Source organism: Sceloporus occidentalis, unplaced genomic scaffold (assembly GCF_023333645.1).
Source record: "Sceloporus occidentalis isolate IW3139 unplaced genomic scaffold, rSceOcc1.0.p SCAF_28, whole genome shotgun sequence".
Classification (NCBI taxonomy): Eukaryota; Metazoa; Chordata; class Lepidosauria; order Squamata; family Phrynosomatidae; genus Sceloporus; species Sceloporus occidentalis.
Genome location: NW_028317008.1, coordinates 4,840,833 through 4,867,420, shown reverse-complemented (window position 1 = coordinate 4,867,420; position 26,588 = coordinate 4,840,833). Strand labels below are relative to the sequence as shown.

Sequence of the window (26,588 nt, the reverse complement as noted above, 5' to 3'; positions counted from 1 at the left end):
CAATCTACTGCATACCTATAATTAGCAGCCAAATTATATCAGACAGATTCAGGAGATTTAATCCCCCATTAGAGGTGGGTTGTTGTAATTTCATCAGCGCAATACGAGACATCTGTCGACTTGCCTAAGAAGCGGAGGGATGTTTAATTTGTATAGTTGGGAAAGATTAGAGGGGATCCAAAGACCCAGGTATCTAAGGGCTAAGGAAGGGGCCCACCTAAAAGGGAACCAATCACCCCAACCACCCCTGGCTTGCGGGAAAATCGGGAGAGCCTCCGTTTTGGCAGCGTTGACTACAAACCCAGAGGCTCTATGAAACAAAGCGAAGATATCCAGAAGCGGAGGGATGGATTGTATCGGATTAGACAGAAACAAAAGGAGGTCATCAGCAAAAGCGACCACCCTCAGATCCAAGGGTCTGGTCGAATTCCACTCGTTCACCAGAAGCTGAGCCAGAGGGGAATCATACAATGCCCGGAACAGGTGGGTAAAACAAAGGCCAAAGTGGTGAAATTTTAAAAAAGACTTTAAATATTGCCACGAAAAGCGATCAAAGGCCTTGTCAGCGTTGCAACTAATGATTATGGCAGATTTATTTTTCGCCAGCTTAGTGGCAACAATAGCCGAGATTAGACACTGAACATTCTGAGAGTAATGCCTACCCCGAAGAAAACCCGTTTGAGAAGGAGCAATTAGTCTCACCAGGATAGATTGTGACGCCATCACCGCAGTCAAAATTTTTAAATCCTGATTTAATGACTCTGTTTATCATTTGTTCCAGAAGGCCACACGTGGAAAAGAAACGCAAGGATTGATTTAGTCATATAAACAACGGCAAGAAAGTAGACCAGTGTGCTTAGAAAGGCTTGTTTGTTCATTTGCTCTTTCTTAATAACTTTGTTAATAACTAGTGTTCAATTGGTATTCTGTCGGCCTGGAAAACAAGACCCTTAGCAAGTCTCTAATCTCCTAAAGTGTTGCAGAAAGATACTTTAAGTCTACTTGAAGTAATTCTACATTACCAAGATCTAACCCCAGTCAGCTTCTGCTGCAGGAAGAGCTTGGTTGGCCCGGTATAATGCCTAGTGGAATCAGTGTTATTTCTTCAAAGTCCCCTCACCCATTCAATCTTGCATTACACAGGGCCAGCTCTGCCCTTCCTGCTGGAGAAACCGGCAACTATTGACTCTTCATGATGAATAGTGAAGTGAGGGACTCGAACCTACAACTCTTCCTTTAGTGAGTAATCCCCCATGGAGAGTAGTGCAGCAACAGCATGATGTGGTAGCATGGCCGAGCGCTCTAAAAGGCTGGATCAAGGCTCCAGTCTCTTCGGCGGTGTGGGTTCAAATTCCACCGCTGCAATGCTTTTTCCCTCTGTTTGTCATTTGTTCCCGAAATGCACTCAGCGACACAAGGTTCCTTCCCGCAAACTACCCATATGTCCCTGAAGGCCACACGTGGAAAAGAAACACAAGGATTGATTTACTCATATAAATAACGGCAGGAAAGACACACAAGACCTCCAAAAACATAAAAAGGTTAATTGACGGTTTCGAATGACTTACGCCATTTGACTGGCGAGGGATTCAAACTCAAAACCCCCGGCGCCTAATGCTTAGATATTAAAAGTTTGAGCTGTCGGCAGCACCTGTTGGTCAAGCTGGGCAAATCACGGGAGCTAAGGGCCTGCGTGGTCAAATTAAACAACTTTGGCAAATCAAGCATTTGATAGCAAAAGCCATCCTTTTCAGCGTGGTGCTTTTAATCTTGTTCACACTTTGGCATCATCTGGGCTCTGCTTGTGTGACTGTGTGAGATATTGGAAGCTTGGCTTTCTGCTTGGGTAGCGTGGCCAAGCGGTCTAAGGAGCTGAATTTAGCCTCCAGTCCCATTCGTGCCGTGAGTTCAAATCCCACCACTGCAGTGTGCTTGGAAAGGCTAGTTTGGTTGTTTGCTCTTTGTTAATAACTAGTGTTGGCTGGTTTGTTAGAACAGACAAAATCTTTCTTGGATCATAATGATAATGAAGAAACTTCAGATTTGAATTTGTGGTGCACCCTTAAATGCATCCTGGGAGGCTATTTAATAAAAAAAGGGGCCTGGGTACAAAACAAGAGAGGCAAGAAACTGGCCTTTATATTGAACTAGCTCTACTTGAGAGACAAGTCCTTTATAGGCAGATAGAGAATATTCAAAAACTAATAATTAGCAAACTTAAATATAAATCTGAATTAATGATGGAGAGATTGAAAGCGCGTTAGTATACTAACAACAATAGAGTGTGTAAAGATCTCTCTAATAGACTTAAAGCGCAAAACCAACAATTTAGAATTAAAAAAATCCTTTATAAAGGAGTAACTTGTATATCTCCTAGACAAATAGGTAATGCTTTTAAGGACTATTATGAAACATTATATAATATACCCGAATCTGCGATCTCTACTCTGGACATGACCCGCTTCTTGGAGTCACTTTCTCTTCCAAGAATCACAGAACAAAAAAGGATAGAGCTGAATCAACCGTTTACGCCACAAGAGTTCTCTAAAGTAATTCAAGAGCTTAAACAGGGGAAAGCTCCGGGCCCCGATGGCTTTTCAGCCTTATTTTACCAAATTTTGGACCCAGAGATCTCCCCTATTTTAATGAGATCATTCAACGCAATTGCATCAGGCAAAGAATTTCCTAGAGAAATGCTAGAAGCTAGCATTTCACCTATTCCTAAGCCAGGCAAGGACCCTTCAGCGGTCATCAATTATAGACCAATATCTCTTATCAATATTGATGTCAAGATATACTCTAAAATAGTGAGTGATTAGAGATCTTATTCACCCTGATCAAACAGGCTTTATGCCAGGTAGGGCCGGGGATGAAAATACCCGCAGAATTTTTAATATAATTGAATGGATTCATCAGTGATAATGGCCTTAGATGCCCAAAAAGCTTTTGATAGGGTAAACTGGAGATTTATGGCTGAGACTCTTTGTGCCTTTGGTATTTATGGGTCCTTTTACCATCTAACGATGGCTTTATATACAAATCCAACGGCTAAAATAAAGGGCCCCGCGTTGGATTCGGATTATTTTCCTATTAAGAACGGCACGCGGCAAGGTTGCCCATTGGCTCCTTTGCTTTATGCCTTGTCAATTGAACCTCTTGCAGCATATATTAGACAATCTATGAGTATCCAAGGTATAAGAATTGGTGATTTTGATTATCGGATTACTCTATATGCCGACGATGTCCTTTTAACACTGTCTAATCCGTCGGTTTCTGTCCCTGCTCTGCTAAAGGGGGTGATGGAATTTGGTTTTTATTCTAACTATAAGCTAAACCTCTCCAAGACTCAACTGGTTTCATTTTATTTATCAGACCTCCAGAAAGGTTCAATTCAAACACAGGTCCAAATTGACTCCTGTTTGACGCAGTTTGATTATTTAGGGATTAAAATCGGTACAGCTTTAGAAGAAATACCCTCTATTAATCATAAAAAAAACTTTATTCTGATGTAAAATCTTTGCTTCAGAAATGGGGAAAAGTAGAGTCTTCATGGATGGGGCGTATAAACATTCTTAAGGCCTATATCGTACCTAAAATTTTATATCTTTTTAGATTAATTCGATATCAAGTTCCCAAGCAAATTATAATAGATTGTGACAATGTGTTCTCGCGATTTGTGTGGGTGGCAAAGATGACTAGACTTCCAACGGACCTTCTTAAAAGAAATACAGATTTTGGCGGCCTTGGTTATCCAGACATAAATGAGTTATATGAAGCTTCCCAAATATCTTTCATGTTGGCTTGGAATTTGACAGATGAGAAAAATGTTCCAGGCTGGTATGATATAGAGTATTATGTTTGTAAGAAGTTCGACCCCTTCTTATTCTTCTGGATGCCTCAAATTCAAGATGGGATTAAATTTACTAAATGTTGTCCGATAGACGTCCTGTCATTTTTCATCCCTGATCTCTCGCTGGATAGATGGAGACTGTTGGGCGTGAAAAAGATCGGCGACCTTTTTGCTGGATCTCATATGATCCTTTTTCCAACATTGATGGAAACATATGACATACCAGCAAAAGACATTTTTAAATACATTAGGCTCAAGCATTTTCTGTCTGTCAATTTACCAACTGAGTCTACTCCCTGGTATAAATTTGTTACCTCTATCACTTTGAAGAAAGTAATATCTAAAATTCTGAAAATTTTTAAGATGAATAAAAACTTTGAGAAGAGCAGGGCACATAAACAATGGGAGAAATACTTTAATCTTTCTATCGCCCTACCTACTTGGCACAGAGTTTGGCAGATTACCCGGAAATCATCCCATTGCTTAAATCTTCACGAACAGTTTTACAAACTCATGTACAGATGGTATATGGTTTCGGCTCGTATTGTTAAATTCCAACCAGCTAAAGGAGCTTTATGTTGGCGATGTCATATGGAAATAGGTACCCACAAACATATATGGTGGGAATGCATGTGCCTAGATCAGATTAAAATTCAATTAACTAATCTCTTCTTTCATTTATCCGGTTTCAACCTAACACTCTCCCCTCAGGGATTTCTTCTTCATGTAGATTTACCAGATATTAATGATAATGACTTAACCCTCTGGTTAAACATCCTACTTGCATTTAAAATCTATTTAGCTAGGAACTGGAGAAATACGACCCTTCCTACATGGTCTGAGATTAAAACTCAGATTAATAAACAATGTTCAGCCGAAAAATATTTTTATATGAGAGTTAAGGCAGAAGAGAAATATAAGTCAATTTGGCACCGTTGGCTTTTACTTATTTGATCCCCCGCTTTTTTTTATTTATCTCTGTGCATTGGAATTGTTGGAAAATTTTGATATACTTATCTTCGTGGCCCCTATTTCTGAAATTGCCATTCTGCTCTCTCTCCCTTGAAATCTCCTCTCAGAAGCTTAATTTGATATGATTGGTAGGTAATTGAATGAATTGAGATGGGTATTTCCTTATTAATAAGTGATATTAGATTTACCCCATTTTATACTCACTCTTGAAGTTGTATGTATGTTTGTTTATGTTTTCTCTTTGTTGTTTATATTCTTTGATATAATAAAAAAATAAATAAAAAAAAATAACTAGTGTTCAACTGGTGTTCTGTCGGCCTGGGAAACAAGATACTTAGCAAGTCTCTAATCTCCTAAAGTGTTGCAGAAAGATACTTTAAGCCTACTTGAAGTTATTCTACATTACCAAGCTCTAACCCCAGTCAGCTTCTGCTGCAGAAAGAGCTTGGTTGGCCCGGTATAATGCCTAAAAACTCAAAACCCCCGGCGCCTAATGCTTAGGTATTAAAACTTTGAGCTATCGGCAGCACCTGTTGGTCAAGCTGGGCAAATCGCAGGAGCTAAGGGCCTGTGTGGTCAAATTAAACAACTTTAGCAGGTCAAGCATTTGATAGAAAAAGCCATCCTTTTCAGTGTGGTGCTTTTAATCTTGTTCACACTTTGGCACCATCTGGGCTCTGCTTGTGTGACTGTGTGAGATATCGGAAGCTTGCCGCTAAGCTTGGGTAGCGTGGCCGACCGGTCTAAGGCGCCGGGTTTAGGCTCCAGTCTCATTCGAGGCGTGGGTTCAAATCCCACCACTGCCATGTTTTGTTAAAGTAGACTGGTGTGCTTAGAAAGGCTAATTTGGTCATTAGCACTTTGTTAATAACTAGTGTTCAATTGGTATTCTGTCGTCCTGGGAAACAAGACACTTAGCAAGTCTCTAATCTGCTAAAGTGTTGCAGAAAGATACTTTAAGCCTACTTGAAGTAATTCTACATTACCAAGATCTAACCCCAGTCAGCTTCTGCTGCAGGAAGAGCTTGGTTGGCCCGGTATAATGCCTAGTGGAATCAGTGTTATTTCTTCAAAGTCCCCTCACCCATTCAATCTTGCATTACACAGGGCCAGCTCTGCCCTTCCTGCTGGAGAAACCAGCAACTGTTGACTCTTCATGATGAATAGTGAAGTGAGGGACTCAAACCTACAACTCTTCCTTTAGTGAGTAATCCCCCTTGGAGAGTGGCGCAGCAACAGCATGATGTGGTAGCGTGGCCGCGCGGTCTAAGGCGCTGGATTAAGGCTCCAGTCTCTTCGGAGGCGTGGGTTCAATTCCCACCGCTGCCATGCTTTTTCCCTCTGTTTGTCATTTGTTCCCGAAATGCACTCAGCGACACAAGGTTCCTTCCCACAAACTAACCATATGTCCCTGAAGGCCACACGTGGAAAAGAAACACAAGGATTGATTTAGTCATATAAATAACGGCAGGAAAGACAGACAAGACCTCCAAAAACATAAAAAGGTTAATTGACGGTTTCGAATGACTTACGCCATTTGACTGGCGAGGGATTCAAACTCAAAACCCCCGGCGCCTAATGCTTAGATATTAAAACTTTGAGCTATCGGCAGCACCTGTTGGTCAAGCTGGGCAAATCGCAGGAGCTAAGGGCCTGCGTGGTCAAATTAAACAACTTTAGCAGGTCAAGCATTTGATAGAAACAGCCATCCTTTTCAGTGTGGTGCTTTTAATCTTGTTCACACTTTGGCACCATCTGGGCTCTGCTTGTGTGACTGTGTGAGATATCGGAAGCTTGCCACTCAGCTTGGTTAGCGTGGCCGAGCGGTCTAAGACGCTGGATATAGGCTCCAGTCTCATTCAAGGTGTGGGTTCAAATCCCACCGCTGCCATGTTTTGTTAAAGTAGACCAGTGTGCTTAGAAAGGCTAATTTGGTCATTTGCTCTTTGTTAATAAAAAGGGCCAGCTCTGCCCTTCCTGCTGGAGAAACCGGCAACTGTTGACTCTTCATGATGAATAGTGAAGTGAGGGACTCGAACCTACAACTCTTCCTTTAGTGAGTAATCCCCCTTGGAGAGTGGTGCAGCAACAGCATGATGTGGTAGCGTGGCCGAGCGGTCTAAGGCGCTGGATTAAGGCTCCAGTCTCTTCGGAGGCGTGGGTTCAAATCGGAAGCTTGCCACTAAGCTTGGGTAGCGTGGCTGAGCGACCTAAGGCGCTGGATTTAGGCTCCAGTCTCATTCGAGGCGTGGGCTCCAATCTCACCGCTGCCATATTTTGTTAAAGTAGACCACTGTGCTTAGAAAGGCTAATTTGGTCATTTGCTCTTTGTTAATAACTAGTGTTCAATTGGTATTCTGTCGTCCTGGGAAACAAGACACTTAGCAAGTCTCTAATCTCCTAAAGTGTTGCAGAAAGATACTTTAAGCCTACTTGAAGTAATTCTACATTACCAAGATCTAACCCCAGTCAGCTTCTGCTGCAGGAAGAGCTTGGTTGGCCCGGTATAATGCCTAGTGGAATCAGTGTTATTTCTTCAAAGTCCCATCACCCATTCAATCTTGCATTACACAGGGCCAGCTCTGCCCTTCCTGCTGGAGAAACCGGCTACTGTTGACTCTTCATGATGAATAGTGAAGTGAGGGACTCGAACCTACAACTCTTCCTTTAGTGAGTAATCCCCCTTGGAGAGTGGTGCAGCAACATCATGATGTGGTAGCGTGGCCGAGCGGTCTAAGGCGCTGGATTAAGGCTCCAGTCTCTTCGGAGGCGTGGGTTCAAATCCCACCGCTGCCATGCTTTTTCCCTCTGTTTGTCATTTGTTCCCAAAATGCACTCAGCGACACAAGGTTCCTTCCCGCAAACTAACCATATATCCCTGAAGGCCACACGTGGAAAAGAAACACAAGAATTGATTTAGTCATATAAATAACTGCAGGAAAGACAGACAAGACCTCCAAAAACATAAAAAGGTTATTTGACGGTTTCGAATGACTTACGCCATTTGACTGGCGAGGGATTCAAACTCAAAACCCCCGGCACCTAATGCTTAGATATTAAAACTTTGAGCTATCGGCAATACCTGTTGGTCAAGCTGGGCAAATCGCAGGAGCTAAGGGCCTGCGTGGTCAAATTAAACAACTTTTGCAGGTCAAGCATTTGATAGAAAAAGCCATCCTTTTCAGTGTGGTGCTTTTAATCTTGTTCACACTTTGGCACCATCTGGGCTCTGCTTGTGTGACTGTGTGAGATATCGGAAGCTTGCCACTAAACTTGGGTAGCGTGGCCGAGCGGTCTAAGGTTTAGGCTCCAGTCTCATTCGAGGTGTGGGTTCAAATCCCACCGCTGCCATTTTTGTTAAAGTAGACCAGTGTGCTTAGAAAGGCTAATTTGGTCATTAGCTCTTTGTTAATAACTAGTGTTCAATTGGTATTCTGTCGTCCTGGGAAACAAGACACTTAGCAAGTCTCTAATCTGCTAAAGTGTTGCAGAAAGATACTTTAAGCCTACTTGAAGTAATTCTACATTACCAAGATCTAACCCCAGTCAGCTTCTGCTGCAGGAAGAGCTTGGTTGGCCCGGTATAATGCCTAGTGGAATCAGTGTTATTTCTTCAAAGTCCCCTCACCCATTCAATCTTGCATTACACAGGGCCAGCTCTGCCCTTCCTGCTGGAGAAACCGGCAACTGTTGACTCTTCATGATGAATAGTGAAGTGAGGGACTCGAACCTACAACTCTTCCTTTAGTGAGTAATCCCCCTTGGAGAGTAGTGCAGCAACAGCATGATGTGGTAGCGTGGCCAAGCGGTCTAAGGCGCTGGATTAAGGCTCCTGTCTCTTCGGAGGCGTGGGGTCAAATCCCACTGCTTCCATGCTTTTTCTCTCTGTTTGTCATTTGTTCCCAAAATGCACTCAGCGACACAAAGTTCCTTCCCGCAAACTAACCATATGCCCCTGAAGGCCACAAGTGGAAAAGAAACACAAGGCTTGATTTAGTCATATAAATAACGGCAAGAAAGACACACAAGACCTCCAAAAACATAAAAAGGTTAATTGATGTTTTCAAATGACTTACGCCATTTGACTGCCGAGGTATTCGAACTCAAAACCCCCGGCGCCTAATGCTTAGATATTAAACCTTTGAACCATCGGCAGCACCTGTTGGTACAGCTGGACAAATCGCGGGAGCTAAGGGCCTGCGTGGTCAAATTAAGCAACTTTGGCAAATCAAGCATTTGATAGCAAAAGCCATCCTTTTCAGTGTGGTGCTTTCAATCTTGTTCACACTTTGGCTAATTGACATTTTCAAATGCCTTACACCGTTTGACTGCCGAGGGATTCGAACTCAAAACCCCCGCCGCCTAATGCTTAGATATTAAACCTTTGAGCTATCGGCAGCACCTGTAGGTCGAGCTGGGCAAATCGCGGGAGCTAGGGGTCTGAGCGGTCAAATTAAACAACTTTGGCAAATCAAGCATTTGATAGCAAAAGCCATCCTTTTCAGTGTGGTGCTTTTAATCTTGTTCACACGTTGGCACCATCTGGGCTCTGCTTGTGTGACTGTGTGAGATATCGGAAGACTGGCTTTCTGTTTTGGTAGCGTGGCCAAGCGGTCTAAGGCGCTGGATTAAGGGTCCAGTCTCTTCGGAGGCGTGGGTTCAAATCCCACCGCTGCCATGCTTTTTCCCTCTGTTTGTCATTTGTTCCCGAAATGCACTCAGCGACACAAGGTTCCTTCCAGCAAACTAACCATATATCCCTGAAGGCCACACGTGAAGGCCACACGTGGAAAAGAAACACAAGAATTGATTTAGTCATATAAATAACGGCAGGAAAGACAGACAAGACCTCCAAAAACATAAAAAGGTTAATTGACGGTTTCGAATGACTTACGCCATTTGACTGGCGAGGGATTCAAACTCAAAACCCCCGGCACCTAATGCTTAGATATTAAAACTTTGAGCTATCGGCAATACCTGTTGGTCAAGCTGGGCAAATCGCAGGAGCTAAGGGCCTGCGTGGTCAAATTAAACAACTTTTGCAGGTCAAACATTTGATAGAAAAAGCCATCCTTTTCAGTGTGGTGCTTTTAATCTTGTTCACACTTTGGCACCATCTGGGCTCTGCTTGTGTGACTGTGTGAGATATCGGAAGCTTGCCACTAAGCTTGGGTAGCGTGGCCGAGTGGTCTAAGGTTTAGGCTCCAGTCTCATTCGAGGCGTGGGTTCAAATCCCACCGCTGCCATGTTTTGTTAAAGTAGACCAGTGTGCTTAGAAAGGCTAATTTGGTAATTAGCTCTTTGTTAATAACTAGTGTTCAATTGGTATTCTGTCGTCCTGGGAAACAAGACACTTAGCAAGTCTCTAATCTGCTAAAGTGTTGCAGAAAGATACTTTAAGCCTACTTGAAGTAATTCTACATTACCAAGATCTAACCCCAGTCAGCTTCTGCTGCAGGAAGAGCTTGGTTGGCCCGGTATAATGCCTAGTGGGATCAGTGTTATTTCTTCAAAGTCCCCTCACCCATTCAATCTTGCATTACACAGGGCCAGCTCTGCCCTTCCTGCTGGAGAAACCAGCAACTGTTGACTCTTCATGATGAATAGTGAAGTGAGGGACTCAAACCTACAACTCTTCCTTTAGTGAGTAATCCCCCTTGGAGAGTGGCACAGCAACAGCATGATGTGGTAGCGTGGCCGCGCGGTCTAAGGCGCTGGATTAAGGCTCCAGTCTCTTCGGAGGCGTGGGTTCAATTCCCACCGCTGCCATGCTTTTTCCCTCTGTTTGTCATTTGTTCCCGAAATGCACTCAGCGACACAAGGTTCCTTCCCACAAACTAACCATATGTCCCTGAAGGCCACACGTGGAAAAGAAACACAAGGATTGATTTAGTCATATAAATAACGGCAGGAAAGACAGACAAGACCTCCAAAAACATAAAAAGGTTAATTGACGGTTTCGAATGACTTACGCCATTTGACTGGCGAGGGATTCAAACTCAAAACACCCGGCGCCTAATGCTTAGATATTAAAACTTTGAGCTATCGGCAGCACCTGTTGGTCAAGCTGGGCAAATCGCAGGAGCTAAGGGCCTGCGTGGTCAAATTAAACAACTTTAGCAGGTCAAGCATTTGATAGAAACAGCCATCCTTTTCAGTGTGGTGCTTTTAATCTTGTTCACACTTTGGCACCATCTGGGCTCTGCTTGTGTGACTGTGTGAGATATCGGAAGCTTGCCATCCAGCTTGGGTAGCGTGGCCGAGCGGTCTAAGATGCTGGATATAGGCTCCAGTCTCATTCGAGGTGTGGGTTCAAATCCCACCACTGCCATGTTTTGTTAAAGTAGACCAGGGTGCTTAGAAAGGCTAATTTGGTCATTTGCTCTTTGTTAATAAAAAGGGCCAGCTCTGCCCTTCCTGCTGGAGAAACCGGCAACTGTTGACTCTTCATGATGAATAGTGAAGTGAGGGACTCGAACCTACAACTCTTCCTTTAGTGAGTAATCCCCCTTGGAGAGTGGTGCAGCAACAGCATGATGTGGTAGCGTGGCCGAGCGGTCTAAGGCGCTGGATTAAGGCTCCAGTCTCTTCGGAGGCGTGGGTTCAAATCGGAAGCTTGCCACTAAGCTTGGGTAGCGTGGCTGAGCGACCTAAGGCGCTGGATTTAGGCTCCAGTCTCATTCGAGGCGTGGGCTCCAATCCCACCGCTGCCATATTTTGTTAAAGTAGACCACTGTGCTTAGAAAGGCTAATTTGGTCATTTGCTCTTTGTTAATAACTAGTGTTCAATTGGTATTCTGTCGTCCTGGGAAACAAGACACTTAGCAAGTCTCTAATCTCCTAAAGTGTTGCAGAAAGATACTTTAAGCCTACTTGAAGTAATTCTACATTACCAAGATCTAACCCCAGTCAGCTTCTGCTGCAGGAAGAGCTTGGTTGGCCCAGTATAATGCCTAGTGGGATCAGTGTTATTTCTTCAAAGTCCCCTCACCCATTCAATCTTGCATTACACAGGGCCAGCTCTGCCCTTCCTGCTGGAGAAACCAGCAACTGTTGACTCTTCATGATGAATAGTGAAGTGAGGGACTCAAACCTACAACTCTTCCTTTAGTGAGTAATCCCCCTTGGAGAGTGGCGCAGCAACAGCATGATGTGGTAGCGTGGCCGCGCGGTCTAAGGCGCTGGATTAAGGCTCCAGTCTCTTCGGAGGCGTGGGTTCAATTCCCACCGCTGCCATGCTTTTTCCCTCTGTTTGTCATTTGTTCCCGAAATGCACTCAGCGACACAAGGTTCCTTCCCACAAACTAACCATATGTCCCTGAAGGCCACACGTGGAAAAGAAACACAAGGATTGATTTAGTCATATAAATAATGGCAGGAAAGACAGACAAGACCTCCAAAAACATAAAAAGGTTAATTGACGGTTTCGAATGACTTACGCCATTTGACTGGCGAGGGATTCAAACTCAAAACCCCCGGCGCCTAATGCTTAGATATTAAAACTTTGAGCTATCGGCAGCACCTGTTGGTCAAGCTGGGCAAATCGCAGGAGCTAAGGGCCTGCGTGGTCAAATTAAACAACTTTAGCAGGTCAAGCATTTGATAGAAACAGCCATCCTTTTCAGTGTGGTGCTTTTAATCTTGTTCACACTTTGGCACCATCTGGGCTCTGCTTGTGTGACTGTGTGAGATATCGGAAGCTTGCCACTCAGCTTGGGTAGCGTGGCCGAGCGGTCTAAGACGCTGGATATAGGCTCCAGTCTCATTCGAGGTGTGGGTTCAAATCCCACCGCTGCCATGTTTTGTTAAAGTAGACCAGTGTGCTTAGAAAGGCTAATTTGGTCATTTGCTCTTTGTTAATAAAAAGGGCCAGCTCTGCCCTTCCTGCTGGAGAAACCGGCAACTGTTGACTCTTCATGATGAATAGTGAAGTGAGGGACTCGAACCTACAACTCTTCCTTTAGTGAGTAATCCCCCTTGGAGAGTGGTGCAGCAACAGCATGATGTGGTAGCGTGGCCGAGCGGTCTAAGGCGCTGGATTAAGGCTCCAGTCTCTTCGGAGGCGTGGGTTCAAATCGGAAGCTTGCCACTAAGCTTGGGTAGCGTGGCTGAGCGACCTAAGGCGCTGGATTTAGGCTCCAGTCTCATTCGAGGCGTGGGCTCCAATCCCACCGCTGCCATATTTTGTTAAAGTAGACCACTGTGCTTAGAAAGGCTAATTTGGTCATTTGCTCTTTGTTAATAACTAGTGTTCAATTGGTATTCTGTCGTCCTGGGAAACAAGACACTTAGCAAGTCTCTAATCTCCTAAAGTGTTGCAGAAAGATACTTTAAGCCTACTTGAAGTAATTCTACATTACCAAGATCTAACCCCAGTCAGCTTCTGCTGCAGGAAGAGCTTGGTTGGCCCGGTATAATGCCTAGTGGAATCAGTGTTATTTCTTCAAAGTCCCATCACCCATTCAATCTTGCATTACACAGGGCCAGCTCTGCCCTTCCTGCTGGAGAAACCGGCAACTGTTGACTCTTCATGATGAATAGTGAAGTGAGGGACTCGAACCTACAACTCTTCCTTTAGTGAGTAATCCCCCTTGGAGAGTGGTGCAGCAACATCATGATGTGGTAGCGTGGCCGAGCGGTCTAAGGCGCTGGATTAAGGCTCCAGTCTCTTCGGAGGCGTGGGTTCAAATCCCACCGCTGCCATGCTTTTTCCCTCTGTTTGTCATTTGTTCCCGAAATGCACTCAGCGACACAAGGTTCCTTCCCGCAAACTAACCATATATCCCTGAAGGCCACACGTGGAAAAGAAACACAAGAATTGATTTAGTCATATAAATAACTGCAGGAAAGACAGACAAGACCTCCAAAAACATAAAAAGGTTAATTGACGGTTTCGAATGACTTACGCCATTTGACTGGCGAGGGATTCAAACTCAAAACCCCCGGCGCCTAATGCTTAGATATTAAAACTTTGAGCTATCGGCAGCACCTGTTGGTCAAGCTGGGCAAATCGCAGGAGCTAAGGGCCTGCGTGGTCAAATTAAACAACTTTAGCAGGTCAAGCATTTGATAGAAACAGCCATCCTTTTCAGTGTGGTGCTTTTAATCTTGTTCACACTTTGGCACCATCTGGGCTCTGCTTGTGTGACTGTGTGAGATATCGGAAGCTTGCCACTCAGCTTGGGTAGCGTGGCCGAGCGGTCTAAGACGCTGGATATAGGCTCCAGTCTCATTCGAGGTGTGGGTTCAAATCCCACCGCTGCCATGTTTTGTTAAAGTAGACCAGTGTGCTTAGAAAGGCTAATTTGGTCATTTGCTCTTTGTTAATAAAAAGGGCCAGCTCTGCCCTTCCTGCTGGAGAAACCGGCAACTGTTGACTCTTCATGATGAATAGTGAAGTGAGGGACTCGAACCTACAACTCTTCCTTTAGTGAGTAATCCCCCTTGGAGAGTGGTGCAGCAACAGCATGATGCGGTAGCGTGGCCGAGCGGTCTAAGGTTTAGGCTCCAGTCTCATTTGAGGTGTGGGTTCAAATCCCACCGCTGCCATTTTTGTTAAAGTAGACCAGTGTGCTTAGAAAGGCTAATTTGGTCATTAGCTCTTTGTTAATAACTAGTGTTCAATTGGTATTCTGTCGTCCTGGGAAACAAGACACTTAGCAAGTCTCTAATCTGCTAAAGTGTTGCAGAAAGATACTTTAAGCCTACTTGAAGTAATTCTACATTACCAAGATCTAACCCCAGTCAGCTTCTGCTGCAGGAAGAGCTTGGTTGGCCCGGTATAATGCCTAGTGGAATCAGTGTTATTTCTTCAAAGTCCCCTCACCCATTCAATCTTGCATTACACAGGGCCAGCTCTGCCCTTCCTGCTGGAGAAACCGGCAACTGTTGACTCTTCATGATGAATAGTGAAGTGAGGGACTCGAACCTACAACTCTTCCTTTAGTGAGTAATCCCCCTTGGAGAGTGGTGCAGCAACATCATGATGTGGTAGCGTGGCCGAGCGGTCTAAGGCGCTGGTTTAAGGCTCCAGTCTCTTCGGAGGCGTGGGTTCAAATCGGAAGCTTGCCACTAAGCTTGGGTAGCATGGCTGAGCGACCTAAGGCGCTGGATTTAGGCTCCAGTCTCATTCGAGGCGTGGGCTCCAGTCCCACCGCTGCCATATTTTGTTAAAGTAGACCACTGTGCTTAGAAAGGCTAATTTGGTCATTTGCTCTTTGTTAATAACTAGTGTTCAATTGGTATTCTGTCGTCCTGGGAAACAAGACACTTAGCAAGTCTCTAATCTCCTAAAGTGTTGCAGAAAGATACTTTAAGCCTACTTGAAGTAATTCTACATTACCAAGATCTAACCCCAGTCAGCTTCTGCTGCAGGAAGAGCTTGGTTGGCCCGGTATAATGCCTAGTGGAATCAGTGTTATTTCTTCAAAGTCCCATCACCCATTCAATCTTGCATTACACAGGGCCAGCTCTGCCCTTCCTGCTGGAGAAACCGGCAACTGTTGACTCTTCATGATGAATAGTGAAGTGAGGGACTCGAACCTACAACTCTTCCTTTAGTGAGTAATCCCCCTTGGAGAGTGGTGCAGCAACATCATGATGTGGTAGCGTGGCCGAGCGGTCTAAGGCGCTGGATTAAGGCTCCAGTCTCTTCGGAGGCGTGGGTTCAAATCCCACCGCTGCCATGCTTTTTCCCTCTGTTTGTCATTTGTTCCCGAAATGCACTCAGCGACACAAGGTTCCTTCCCGCAAACTAACCATATATCCCTGAAGGCCACACGTGGAAAAGAAACACAATAATTGATTTAGTCATATAAATAACTGCAGGAAAGACAGACAAGACCTCCAAAAACATAAAAAGGTTATTTGACGGTTTCGAATGACTTACGCCATTTGACTGGCGAGGGATTCAAACTCAAAACCCCCGGCACCTAATGCTTAGATATTAAAACTTTGAGCTATCGGCAATACCTGTTGGTCAAGCTGGGCAAATCGCAGGAGCTAAGGGCCTGCGTGGTCAAATTAAACAACTTTTGCAGGTCAAGCATTTGATAGAAAAAGCCATCCTTTTCAGTGTGGTGCTTTTAATCTTGTTCACACTTTGGCACCATCTGGGCTCTGCTTGTGTGACTGTGTGAGATATCGGAAGCTTGCCACTAAACTTGGGTAGCGTGGCCGAGCGGTCTAAGGTTTAGGCTCCAGTCTCATTTGAGGTGTGGGTTCAAATCCCACCGCTGCCATTTTTGTTAAAGTAGACCAGTGTGCTTAGAAAGGCTAATTTGGTCATTAGCTCTTTGTTAATAACTAGTGTTCAATTGGTATTCTGTCGTCCTGGGAAACAAGATACTTAGCAAGTCTCTAATCTGCTAAAGTGTTGCAGAAAGATACTTTAAGCCTACTTGAAGTAATTCTACATTACCAAGATCTAACCCCAGTCAGCTTCTGCTGCAGGAAGAGCTTGGTTGGCCCGGTATAATGCCTAGTGGAATCAGTGTTATTTCTTCAAAGTCCCATCACCCATTCAATCTTGCATTACACAGGGCCAGCTCTGCCCTTCCTGCTGGAGAAACCGGCAACTGTTGACTCTTCATGATGAATAGTGAAGTGAGGGACTCGAACCTACAACTCTTCCTTTAGTGAGTAATCCCCCTTGGAGAGTGGTGCAGCAACATCATGATGTGGTAGCGTGGCCGAGCGGTCTAAGGCGCTGGATTAAGGCTCCAGTCTCTTCGGAGGCGTGGGTTCAAATCCCACCGCTGCCATGCTTTTTCCCTCTGTTTGTCATTTGTTCCCGAAATGCACTCAGCGACACAAGGTTCCTTCCCGCAAACTAACCATATATCCCTGAAGGCCACACGTGGAAAAGAAACACAAGAATTGATTTAGTCATATAAATAACTGCAGGAAAGACAGACAAGACCTCCAAAAACATAAAAAGGTTATTTGACGGTTTCGAATGACTTACGCCATTTGACTGGCGAGGGATTCAAACTCAAAACCCCCGGCACCTAATGCTTAGATATTAAAACTTTGAGCTATCGGCAATACCTGTTGGTCAAGCTGGGCAAATCGCAGGAGCTAAGGGCCTGCGTGGTCAAATTAAACAACTTTAGCAGGTCAAGCATTTGATAGAAACAGCCATCCTTTTCAGTGTGGTGCTTTTAATCTTGTTCACACTTTGGCACCATCTGGGCTCTGCTTGTGTGACTGTGTGAGATATCGGAAGCTTGCCACTCAGCTTGGGTAGCGTGGCCGAGCGGTCTAAGACGCTGGATATAGGCTCCAGTCTCATTCGAGGTGTGGGTTCAAATCCCACCGCTGCCATGTTTTGTTAAAGTAGACCAGTGTGCTTAGAAAGGCTAATTTGGTCATTTGCTCTTTGTTAATAAAAAGGGCCAGCTCTGCCCTTCCTGCTGGAGAAACCGGCAACTGTTGACTCTTCATGATGAATAGTGAAGTGAGGGACTCGAACCTACAACTCTTCCTTTAGTGAGTAATCCCCCTTGGAGAGTGGTGCAGCAACAGCATGATGTGGTAGCGTGGCCGAGCGGTCTAAGGCGCTGGATTAAGGCTCCAGTCTCTTCGGAGGCGTGGGTTCAAATCGGAAGCTTGCCACTAAGCTTGGGTAGCGTGGCTGAGCGACCTAAGGCGCTGGATTTAGGCTCCAATCCCACCGCTGCCATATTTTGTTAAAGTAGACCACTGTGCTTAGAAAGGCTAATTTGGTCATTTGCTCTTTGTTAATAACTAGTGTTCAATTGGTATTCTGTCGTCCTGGGAAACAAGACACTTAGCAAGTCTCTAATCTCCTAAAGTGTTGCAGAAAGATACTTTAAGCCTACTTGAAGTAATTCTACATTACCAAGATCTAACCCCAGTCAGCTTCTGCTGCAGGAAGAGCTTGGTTGGCCCGGTATAATGCCTAGTGGAATCAGTGTTATTTCTTCAAAGTCCCATCACCCATTCAATCTTGCATTACACAGGGCCAGCTCTGCCCTTCCTGCTGGAGAAACCGGCAACTGTTGACTCTTCATGATGAATAGTGAAGTGAGGGACTCGAACCTACAACTCTTCCTTTAGTGAGTAATCCCCCTTGGAGAGTGGTGCGGCAACATCATGATGTGGTAGCGTGGCCGAGCGGTCTAAGGCGCTGGATTAAGGCTCCAGTCTCTTCGGAGGCGTGGGTTCAAATCCCGCCGCTGCCATGCTTTTTCCCTCTGTTTGTCATTTGTTCCCGAAATGCACTCAGCGACACAAGGTTCCTTCCCGCAAACTAACCATATATCCCTGAAGGCCACACGTGGAAAAGAAACACAAGAATTGATTTAGTCATATAAATAACTGCAGGAAAGACAGACAAGACCTCCAAAAACATAAAAAGGTTATTTGACGGTTTCGAATGACTTACGCCATTTGACTGGCGAGGGATTCAAACTCAAAACCCCCGGCACCTAATGCTTAGATATTAAAACTTTGAGCTATCGGCAATACCTGTTGGTCAAGCTGGGAAAATCGCAGGAGCTAAGGGCCTGCGTGGTCAAATTAAACAACTTTTGCAGGTCAAGCATTTGATAGAAAAAGCCATCCTTTTCAGTGTGGTGCTTTTAATCTTGTTCACACTTTGGCACCATCTGGGCTCTGCTTGTGTGACTGTGTGAGATATCGGAAGCTTGCCACTAAACTTGGGTAGCGTGGCCGAGCGGTCTAAGGTTTAGGCTCCAGTCTCATTTGAGGTGTGGGTTCAAATCCCACCGCTGCCATTTTTGTTAAAGTAGACCAGTGTGCTTAGAAAGGCTAATTTGGTCATTAGCTCTTTGTTAATAACTAGTGTTCAATTGGTATTCTGTCGTCCTGGGAAACAAGACACTTAGCAAGCCTCTAATCTGCTAAAGTGTTGCAGAAAGATACTTTAAGCCTACTTGAAGTAATTCTACATTACCAAGATCTAACCCCAGTCAGCTTCTGCTGCAGGAAGAGCTTGGTTGGCCCGGTATAATGCCTAGTGGAATCAGTGTTATTTCTTCAAAGTCCCCTCACCCATTCAATCTTGCATTACACAGGGCCAGCTCTGCCCTTCCTGCTGGAGAAACCGGCAACTGTTGACTCTTCATGATGAATAGTGAAGTGAGGGACTCGAACCTACAACTCTTCCTTTAGTGAGTAATCCCCCTTGGAGAGTAGTGCAGCAACAGCATGATGTGGTAGCGTGGCCAAGCGGTCTAAGGCGCTGGATTAAGGCTCCTGTCTCTTCGGAGGCGTGGGGTCAAATCCCACTGCTTCCATGCTTTTTCTCTCTGTTTGTCATTTGTTCCCAAAATGCACTCAGCGACACAAAGTTCCTTCCCGCAAACTAACCATATGCCCCTGAAGGCCACAAGTGGAAAAGAAACACAAGGCTTGATTTAGTCATATAAATAACGGCAAGAAAGACACACAAGACCTCCAAAAACATAAAAAGGTTAATTGATGTTTTCAAATGACTTACGCCATTTGACTGCCGAGGTATTCGAACTCAAAACCCCCGGCGCCTAATGCTTAGATATTAAACCTTTGAACCATCGGCAGCACCTGTTGGTACAGCTGGACAAATCGCGGGAGCTAAGGGCCTGCGTGGTCAAATTAAGCAACTTTGGCAAATCAAGCATTTGATAGCAAAAGCCATCCTTTTCAGTGTGGTGCTTTCAATCTTGTTCACACTTTGGCTAATTGACATTTTCAAATGCCTTACACCGTTTGACTGCCGAGGGATTCGAACTCAAAACCCCCGCCGCCTAATGTTTAGATATTAAACCTTTGAGCTATCGGCAGCACCTGTAGGTCGAGCTGGGCAAATCGCGGGAGCTAGGGGTCTGAGCGGTCAAATTAAACAACTTTGGCAAATCAAGCATTTGATAGCAAAAGCCATCCTTTTCAGTGTGGTGCTTTTAATCTTGTTCACACGTTGGCACCATCTGGGCTCTGCTTGTGTGACTGTGTGAGATATCGGAAGATTGGCAACCAGCTTGGGTAGCGTGGCAGAGTGGTCTAAGGCGCTAGATTTAGGCTCGGGTGTCGTTTGAGGCGTGGGTTCAAATCCCACCGCTGCTGTGTTTTGTTAAAGTAGACCAGTGTGCTTAGAAAGGCTTGTTTGTTCATTTGCTCCTTGTTAATAACTAGTGTTCAATTGGTATTCTGTCAGCCTGGGAAACAAGACCCTTAGCAAGTCTCTAATCTCCTAAAGTGTTGCAGAAAGATACTTTGAGCCTACTGGAAGTTATTCTACATTACCAAGCTCTAACCCCAGTCATCTTCTGCTGCAGGAAGAGCTTGGTTGGCCCGGTATAATGCCTAGTGGAATCAGTGTTATTTCTTCAAAGTCCCCTCACCCATTCAATCTTGCATTACACAGGGCCAGCTCTGCCCTTCCTGCTGGAGAAACCGGCAACTGTTGACCCTTCATCAGGCCTGGACTGGCCGGGCAGCCCAGGGCCGGATTGACGTAGGGGCTGATGGAGCTGCAGCTCCAGGGCCCTACCTTAAAATAGGCCCAGTCAGGACTGGACTGACTGGGCCTATGTAGCGACTATGGCCGTCCCTAACCCAGGGCAAAAGGGGCACCTGCCCCTTAAGCCCACAGCAACTGCGACCGGGCCCGCCACTGTAGGAGGCCGGGCAGCCCCCACCAGGGCCGGCCTTAGGGGTGTGCGGCCGCACAGGGCGCACTGTAGCAGGGGCGCCTGCCCGGGACTTAAATTAAAACATCTGGGGTTTTTTGTTTGTTTGTTTTTTAACTTTATTTAACATCCTTCGTGTTAAATAAAGTAAAAAAAACCCGATGTTTTAATTTACGTCCCGGGCAGGGTCGCCGAGCGGTTGCTTGTGAAGTTTTCAGCAATCGCTCGGCGCCCCTCTCTCTCCGCGACTCCGTTGAGGTGCCGGCGTTTAATGTTGAGCGCTGGAATATGTCGTCATATTCCGGTGCTCAGCTGTGAAGCGTGCAGAGTGGGAAGACGGATGCCTCGCGCCCACACCGCAGGACTGGTGTGTGTGTGTTTTGGTGTCGGTGAGGCAGAGTCTGTCCTTGTGTGTTTCCGGGTGGCAGAGCCTGTCCTGGTGTGTATTTAGTCATCTGTTTTCAGGCCCTTTGCTCTCTGTAGGAATAAATTGAACTATTTCATTTTTACTTTAAATAAAACACCCTCCAGAATTTGTAGTCACTTCAGAGGACAAAACTTTCTAGGCCCAGAAATCAGTGAGAGCAAAAGTAAAGGTATTGTGTTATTTACTCTATTTCAACCTGCGTTTCTTATTAAAAAGGATTAGTGGCACTAAACTATGGCTTCAGGGGTCCCGTGTATGATGACATTTTTAAGTCATATTGCTCCGCCTAGAGGATTGGCTCAGCACCGCAGTTCAGTTGGGGTGGTCTGAGGTCTGAGTTTCTTCCCTGCTGTGCTGTGAGTCTCTGACTGACAGACTCACTCGTCGTGAGGGTGATCTGAACAGCCAAGGCCCAAGGTGTGCCACACTGACACTAGCTTTTTTTTTTTTGTACCAACTAAATGGTCAAAGATTAGTTACTGTTTTGAATCTTTCATTAAAGATATAGCGCTTTATAAATTACATGAAGTTATGATTCATTTATTATATATATGTAATGCTAATTGATTACAGTGACAAAAGCATGCTGAAATATAACTAATAGACAACAAGAAATGGTTTATTACATTTGTCAGAATTTGGTTTAACAAAAAATAAATAAACAAATAAAAATGGGCTGCTCAGTCTTAAATGCTCGGGACTATTTTTTGTCCCAGTCCGGGCCTGCCCTTCATGATGAATAGTGAAGTGAGGGAGTTGAACCTACAACTCTTCCTTTAGTGAGTAAACCCCCTTGGGGAATGACGCAGCAATGCACTCAGTGACACAATGTTCCTTCCCACAAACTAACCATATGCTCCTGAAGGCTACACATAAAAAAAAGAAACACAAGGATTGATTTAGTCATATAAACAGCAAGAAAGACACACAAGACCTCCAAAAACATAAAAGGTTAATTGATGTTTTCAAATGACTTACAGCATGCGACTGCTGAGGGATTCGAACTCAAAGTTCTTGGCATCTAATGCTTAGAGATTAAACCTTCGAGCTAAAGCCCTGCACGGGGCTGTTTCTTAATCCCGCTCCTGCTGAATTTCTGTCCATTACCACCTGCTCCTGCAACATGTGTGTTCCACTCCCGCCCCTGATATGCCTTATATCCCACTATATGCCACTGTGCCAACTGATATACCTTATATACCCTGATATGTAACGTCACTCTGCCTTCTACCCCCTGATACGCCCCAACTTTCCGCCCATGCTCCAGACCCCCTGGTGTCTAGTTGGGGCAGCCGGTAAATGTCTGCGTGATGCATGTAGTCAAACCTCTGGTGTTGGCCGGCACTTTTGCTGGAACTTCTATCACTGAGCACTGGGAGTTCATGTCATGCCGTTGCTCCGTCATGGAAGCCGGTGGAAGTGAAGTGCAGTAGCACCACAACTTTATTTTTTTGGGGGCGCTGTCACTAATTACCTTTGTTATTTCACATTACTTCTGGGGGAACTGTGGAGTTTTACCCTCAGTGATTACCCTTATTGCGTTTATTCAGCGCTTCACCTAAAGTCACTTATTTGTACTCATTCAGAGATACCCATTCATTCCCTCATTCACAGATACGAATCATTCACAGATACTCATTCATTCCCTCAATCCTCAATTCACAGATACTCATTCATTCCCTCAATCCTCAATGACTCCCTTACCTGAACTGCAGATCTCGGTGCCGCTCGCACGCTTCCGCAGGGGCCGCTGCTTCCCTCTGCGTTGCTCACACTCTGGGCCTAATGTATGACTTTTTGTTTTATGAGATGTGAAGCAATAAAAATGTCAATACGATCAGCCAAATGAAGTTGAGGTGACTCTTACAATTTCTAGTAAAGGAAACGCCTACATGAAACATTTTGGCAAGATATGAAAGTCCACTGTTCCGCCTGCTATGATAAATTTGCCACTATTCAATATATGCAGTATTAAAAATATCATTCTTAGTACTGTACCCTTCCCAAAAATAATTTTTTAACCAAACTAAATTTTGCGGATAATTTTTGCTGAACAAATTTGTCATGGGACATAGAATCAGCTATAGCATTGAAAAAACGCCCACGGTAAATCCAGGACTTCCTGTAAGATCGATGCTTTGTAACCCCTGCCTCCCTTTAAGATCTGTTGTGGTGACATAAGTTTAAACACCACATCTGTTATGTTACATCAGATTCTCTGAAAAAGCTCCTGAACATTACCTATTTATATCCTTCCATCCTTATTAAAAGTGTAGACATTACATGTAACACATTCCCTTTAGTTCATATTTTAATTTATTGCATAACATTATACAAGCATAAAATGTGGCCTTAAGCCCAATAACTTTTAATTAAATCATGAAAATTTAACATTCTCTATTTAAGGATTGATTATGTACAAATAATTAAGATCTTTGTATTATTTACATTTATACAGAATGTATAACATTATAGAAACTTTCCTCAGAAATATCTGAAGTACAAAAAATATTTCAATGTAAACAGATTTGCAGTTCCATAACCTTGTGACTGAATAGAACATGTGCTCTATGAATCAAAGTACGATGGTAATTCATTATCGGTTAGACAAACATTAAGCAAAATGCAAAAGTACAAAAAGGTGGAAATAATGCCCAAGCTGTCCAATTGCATACTTCTGTCTATCGGTATATAAAATAGAAGAGGTCTTTCAGTATCCACATGCTTGTTGGGTATCAATAAATAGAGCAATGTCCTTTGCAACACAGTTTCACAAAAGATCAGTTGCTGATAGCTGAATGATGTGCTGCAGTGTTATATTTTGTTTCCATGCAAAAGATCTTGGAAAATAGCATCGTTGAAGGCTATTTCATCTGCAAATAAAATCATTGAGATTAGATTCATTTTTTTTAATTTTTTTTTAAGATACATAAAATAAGTGTTCTGGAGCCATTCACTTCCTTTTTAAATAATGCAATAATAAGGTACGAAGCAAATACGGATTTACAAACACACACACATATATATATATATATATATGTATATGAGAGAGAGAGAAATGTAGTGAAAGGAAAGAAAAACGGAAATACGAAGAAAGTGACAGAAGACAATAAAGAAGGGAAGTTATGGAGTCACAGGTAAGAAAGAAAATATTTAATTAATTAAGGGTGCATAATGCATAGGAACTGGTATAAAACAGTGGTTGAGCTTCAAAATGAAAAGACTATTTAACACACACGTGTATATATATATATATATATATATATATATATATATATATATATATCAGTAGCGTACCCAGCGGGGGGTGGGGGGGGGGCGGTCCGCACCGGGTACCGCTCATCAGGGGGGTGCCAACTTGCCGGCACCCGGCACCCCTCCAGAGACGGACAGTAATGTCCGCCGCTGGAGGAGCAGGCTCGCAAGGGAGCGGTATCGGAGGTCTTTAGCAGACCTCCGGCTCCCTTGAGTGATTTTAAGCCGGGTTCAACCCGTAAGGAGAAAAGAGGAAAGGTAGGAAAGCATTCAGTGAGTGAGAGTGGATTGGTATATGTGTGGATTGGTATATGTGTGGATTGGTATATGTGTGGATTGGTATATGTGTGGATTGGTATATGTGTGGATTAGTATATGTGTGGATTGGTATGTGTGGATTGGTGTATGTGTGGATTGGTATATGTGTGGATTGGTATATGTGTGGATTGGTATATGTGTGGATTGGTATATGTGTGGATTGGTATGTCTGGATTGGTATATGTCTGGATTGGTATATGTGTGGATTGGTATGTGTGTGGATTGGCATGTGTGTGGATTGGTATGTGTGTGGGTTGGTATGTGTGTGGATTGGTATGTGTGTGGGTTGGTATGTGTGTAGATTAGTATATGTCTGGATTGGTATGTGTGGATTAGTATATGTCTGGATTGGTATATGTGTGGATTGGTATGTGTGTGGGTTGGTATGTGTGTGGATTGGTATGTGTGTGGATTGGTGTGTGTGTGGATTGGTGTGTGTGTGGATTGGTGTGTGTGTGGATTGGTGTGTGTGTGGATTGGTATGTGTGTGGATTGGTATATGTGCGGATTGGTAAGTGTGTGAGAGTGATGGGTGTTATGCTGTATCATTTCCAATGTATTTTTCGTTATATAATTATGCTCTAGTACATCATAACTCCCATCACTCTATACTGTTCCATACAGTGGCAGAGCTGGGAGACAGAGGCCTTGCACCCCCACCGCAGGACTCCTGAAAGGTAAGTGAACTTCAAAGTGGGAGAGGGTAGATAGTTAGGAGGGGGTAGATAGGGAGAAGGGAGTGAGATGGGGGATAGGGGGTAGATAGGGAGAAGGGAGTGAGAAGGGGTAGGTAGGACAAAAGGGAGTGAGAAGGGGTAGATAGGGAAATCATACTCCTATCATGCCAAGTCTGCGAGTACATCCTGGAATCTGGGTATGCCTGGGCATGATAGAAATGTGATTGCTGTTAACAATCATATATATATATATATATATATATATATATATATATATATATATATATATATTTTAATATTGTTATTTAATTGTTTTGTCCTATTTTGGCGTGTTACTTACTTGAAATAAAAGTGTTAGATTTTTTTTTATGGTGTGGGGGGGTCATATTCGGTTTTGGCCAGGTAAATGCTGCATTTTCGGTTTCAGTCCAGAATTCGTTTCGGTGCATCCCTACTACTAATGAAGTGGTAGGCCTACACCACATCAATGTTTGGCTTAGTATATAGTGATAGGAGTTATGCTGCACTATTGTCAATGTCTGGCTCAATGTATAGTGATAGGGATTACGCTGTACCACCGTCAATGTGTGCCTCAGTATATAGTGATAGGTGTTATGTTGTACCACCGTCATTGTCTGCCTCAGTATATAGTGGTAGGTGTTATGCTGTACAACCGTCAATGTCTGCCTCAGTATATAGTGATAGGTGTTATGCTGTACCACCGTCAATTTCTGCCTCAGTATATAGTGATAAGTGTTATGCTGTACCACCGTCAATGTCTAACTCAGTATATAATGATAACAGTAAGTGTTATGCTGTACCACCTTCAGTGTCTGCGCCGGTATTTAACGGTAGAAGCTATGCAGTTTTAAAGTGTGTGTGTGGGGGAGTGCCACATACAGGATCCGCCCCAGGTGCCAAATACTCTAGGTACGCCCCTGATATATATATATATATACACACACACAATGGTAACCAGCCAATCACATGGCAGCAACTCAATGAATTTAGGCATGCTAATGTGGTCAAGACAACTTGCTGAAGTTCAAACCGAGCAACAGAATGAGGAAGAAATGTGGTTTAAATGACTTTGAACGTGGCATGGTTGTTGGTGCCAGATGGTGTAATAAATATAAGTCAACTATTAATCTCCAAGGACAACAGCTGGATCCCAACACAATGGGATTCCTCTTGAGTAAACCAGTTTCAAGGAATTACACTAGTGGCGAAACCCAAATGTCCAGGAACTCACAATACATCAAAGAGCTATCTCTCTACCAGGTGGGAACAATAAACAGGAGATACAATCTACAATCTCCTACAACAAAAGGACTGCAGGAGATAGTATCTGGGCTGGAGACAAGCATGTGTTTGTCCTACAACAAAAGGAGACAATATCAACATTCCAGAGACCCACCCTGAATTTGCCCTGAGGC

At 44.1% G+C, this 26,588-nt stretch overlaps 9 non-coding genes across 9 annotated transcripts; all 9 read left to right on the top strand.

Moving 5' to 3' along the window:
* The first annotated feature begins 6,069 nt into the window (after window positions 1-6,069).
* TRNAL-AAG (transfer RNA leucine (anticodon AAG)) lies at window positions 6,070-6,151 on the top strand. Its single transcript has one exon. It is a non-coding gene; the product is annotated as a tRNA-Leu (tRNA).
* Window positions 6,152-7,536: 1,385 nt separating this feature from the next.
* Window positions 7,537-7,618, top strand: TRNAL-AAG (transfer RNA leucine (anticodon AAG)). Its single transcript has one exon. It is a non-coding gene; the product is annotated as a tRNA-Leu (tRNA).
* A 1,800-nt stretch (window positions 7,619-9,418) lies between these two features.
* Window positions 9,419-9,500, top strand: TRNAL-AAG (transfer RNA leucine (anticodon AAG)). Its single transcript has one exon. It is a non-coding gene; the product is annotated as a tRNA-Leu (tRNA).
* Window positions 9,501-10,509: 1,009 nt separating this feature from the next.
* On the top strand, window positions 10,510-10,591 carry TRNAL-AAG (transfer RNA leucine (anticodon AAG)). Its single transcript has one exon. It is a non-coding gene; the product is annotated as a tRNA-Leu (tRNA).
* Window positions 10,592-11,976: 1,385 nt separating this feature from the next.
* Window positions 11,977-12,058, top strand: TRNAL-AAG (transfer RNA leucine (anticodon AAG)). The gene has a single exon. It is a non-coding gene; the product is annotated as a tRNA-Leu (tRNA).
* Window positions 12,059-13,443: 1,385 nt separating this feature from the next.
* TRNAL-AAG (transfer RNA leucine (anticodon AAG)) lies at window positions 13,444-13,525 on the top strand. Its single transcript has one exon. It is a non-coding gene; the product is annotated as a tRNA-Leu (tRNA).
* Window positions 13,526-15,425: 1,900 nt separating this feature from the next.
* Window positions 15,426-15,507, top strand: TRNAL-AAG (transfer RNA leucine (anticodon AAG)). Its single transcript has one exon. It is a non-coding gene; the product is annotated as a tRNA-Leu (tRNA).
* Window positions 15,508-16,502: 995 nt separating this feature from the next.
* Window positions 16,503-16,584, top strand: TRNAL-AAG (transfer RNA leucine (anticodon AAG)). Its single transcript has one exon. It is a non-coding gene; the product is annotated as a tRNA-Leu (tRNA).
* Window positions 16,585-17,945: 1,361 nt separating this feature from the next.
* TRNAL-AAG (transfer RNA leucine (anticodon AAG)) lies at window positions 17,946-18,027 on the top strand. Its single transcript has one exon. It is a non-coding gene; the product is annotated as a tRNA-Leu (tRNA).
* Window positions 18,028-26,588: the final 8,561 nt, after the last annotated feature.